The sequence below is a fragment of the Silene latifolia genome, chromosome 9 (genome assembly GCF_048544455.1).
Source record: "Silene latifolia isolate original U9 population chromosome 9, ASM4854445v1, whole genome shotgun sequence".
In the NCBI taxonomy this organism is placed as follows: Eukaryota; Viridiplantae; Streptophyta; class Magnoliopsida; order Caryophyllales; family Caryophyllaceae; genus Silene; species Silene latifolia.
Window position 1 is genome coordinate 202,123,404 of NC_133534.1, and position 2,553 is coordinate 202,125,956.

Genomic DNA, 2,553 nt, shown 5'->3' on the forward strand with positions numbered 1-2,553 from the left:
TCCGGCACCTTTCTTTCAACATCTTTCTTTGGAGGAGCATCCTCCACATCTTTGATTTTCTCAACCACAAGTGGATCGTCCTCCTTCTTCGAAACATCCTCACTTTCTTTACCATTTGGAGAAATCTCCAACTCAACAAGTACCTCCTCATCTTCTTTGGGCATGGATGGTCCATCATATTTCGTACCACTTCTTAAGGAGATAACATTAAGGGTAGCATGTGGTTGCTCACCTTGAGGTGGTAATTGACCCGTCTTCCTTGAAGAGCTAGATGAGGCTAGTTGAGCCAACATTTTTGATTGCGGCATTTTGGGCTTGCTCATTTTTTTGGATTTGAGCCAACAATCCCTTTTGTATTTGTACTATCAAGCCCTCAAGTTTACCTCCTCCTTGGTTGTTTTATTAGCCATTTTGTGGTGGGGGTTGATTTTGTTGGTAATTGTATTGTGGTGGCCTTTGTTGGTTTTGATAACCCGGTGGAGGATTATACTTTTGTTGTTGAGGGACATAGGAATTTTGTTGTGGTGGGGGTTGGGGTTGAGGATTAAGCACATTATTACTTCTATAAGACATGTTCGGGTGAAATCTTGAATTCGGGTTATATGTATTTGAAAATGTACCCGGTGGATAAGAACTTTGTCTTAGAGCTTGAAAAGCATTTACCTCCTCAATAGTAGCTTGGCAATGAGAGGTGCAATGACCCGCATCCCCGCAACCATCACAAACAATGATTTGACTTATAGAAGATACGACATTGAGTTGTTGAAAGGAATCTGTAGCATCTCGTTCCGCCAATTGTTGTTGAAGTAAGGCAATTTGAGCTAACAAGACAGAATTGTCGGAGGATTCTTCTTTACCTTTGAGTGGCACACTTCGGGAATTGACATATTGTGCATCATGGACCGCCATAGATTCGATCGTGGCATGAGCAATATCGGTGTCAATTTGATCAAACCGCCCATTGTTGGCGGAATCAAGAATCCTTCGGGACTCGGCACAACATTCATTGTACTATGTTATAGCTAGAAACCAATCACCTAGCCCATGATGTGGGCATTGCCTTTGAAACTCTTTGTACCTCTCCCACGCTTCATATAAGCTCTAAAGAGCTTGTTGACGGAATCCGGTGATTTGGCTCCTCAAAGTTTGAGTTTTCTCCGGTGGAAAAAACTTTTGATAGAAAGCAAGAGCCAATGTCTCCCAATTGGTGATTCCCATGGCGGTGCGGTCAAGGCTATTGATCCAAAACTTGGCCTTGTCCTTCAAAGAGAAAGGGAAAAGTATTTCCCTTATTTGGGCTTGAGTGACGCCCGTTTGACGGATTATGGAGCAATAATCGCAGAAATTTTGCACATGCAAATTGGGATCCTCCAAAGGACTTCCCCCAAATTGCTTCCTCTCCACAAGGCTAATGAAATCCGGTTTGACCTCAAAGTCCGGCGCGGTAATTTGAGTAGTTATGATACTGGCCGGAAGCATGGCCGCGGTGGGCTTTGAGTGATCGAAAAGGTTCACCATCTTTTTGGTTTGAGATGGTGGTGGTGGTGGAGATGATGAACTTGAATTCTCCTCCTATTCAAGGGCTTCTAGATCGTCTAAGTAAGACTTTCTAGCACTTTCAACTTGTACGGGAGAAGTGACTTCTTTCACTTCCTTCAAAAGACGTCGTCTTCTCCTAAAGGTTTTTTCGGGATTGGAATCCGGTGAAAGTAATTCTCCACTACGAGAGAACCTGGGCATAAGACAAAAATTTCTAGAAAATGATAAGTAACGGTCTCAAGGAACAAGTGTTCCTCAAGACAAAAGAAAACAAGATAAAAATCGACAATTCAATACGCAATAAAACCGTGCTCCCCGGCAACGGCGCCCAAATTTGATAGGCTATCGCACATCTATGCAAAAATAAATACCGTAGACACAAATGAATGTAGTACGTAGGGGTCGAATCCACAGAGAGACGGGAGTTGTTAATTAGTTGTTATGGAGTGAATTTTATCAAGGTCGGTTTATCGGTTGTTGGTTGGTTGATTTGATAATGGAGGAAAACAATAATGATAAAGAAATAGTGTACGAAGGTCGGGTCACACATGCAAATTATGTAAATGCTTAAATTAAACATAAGAGTTGATGAATCGTTAATTGTTTAGGCTTAGAGACACCCACCTCACGATATTAGTGTCAACCATAGACCGGGTCCTAGAGAAACTCTCGTTTATGACTAGGCCGTCCTACTACACATGCTTAGTCTAATCCGATTCCGTGCCTCTCGACTTATAGAATGAATTAACAAATTTAATCAATGAATAAGGCCTTTTAGACAAAGATTAAACGTGGTGGCGCAAACATGTGTTAGAAACAATTAGACAATATTATAACATCCTAGTTTATCATGTTACAAATACTTTTTATGCATGGCTCCCTTCATTCCCTAGACAAGGTAGACTACTCTAGCATAATGTAAATGTAAACTAAACTAATGACAATTGAAATGATAAAACATAATGAAAATAGGAATAGAATTACCTTGAAATGGAAATGGAAATGGAATTGAAG

At 41.0% G+C, this 2,553-nt stretch overlaps 1 non-coding gene across 1 annotated transcript; it reads left to right on the top strand.

The window, feature by feature from the left end:
• The first annotated feature begins 1,039 nt into the window (after positions 1–1,039).
• Positions 1,040–1,146, top strand: LOC141603289 (small nucleolar RNA R71). Its single transcript, XR_012525175.1, has one exon. It is a non-coding gene; the product is annotated as a small nucleolar RNA R71 (small nucleolar RNA).
• The last annotated feature ends 1,407 nt before the right edge of the window (positions 1,147–2,553 follow it).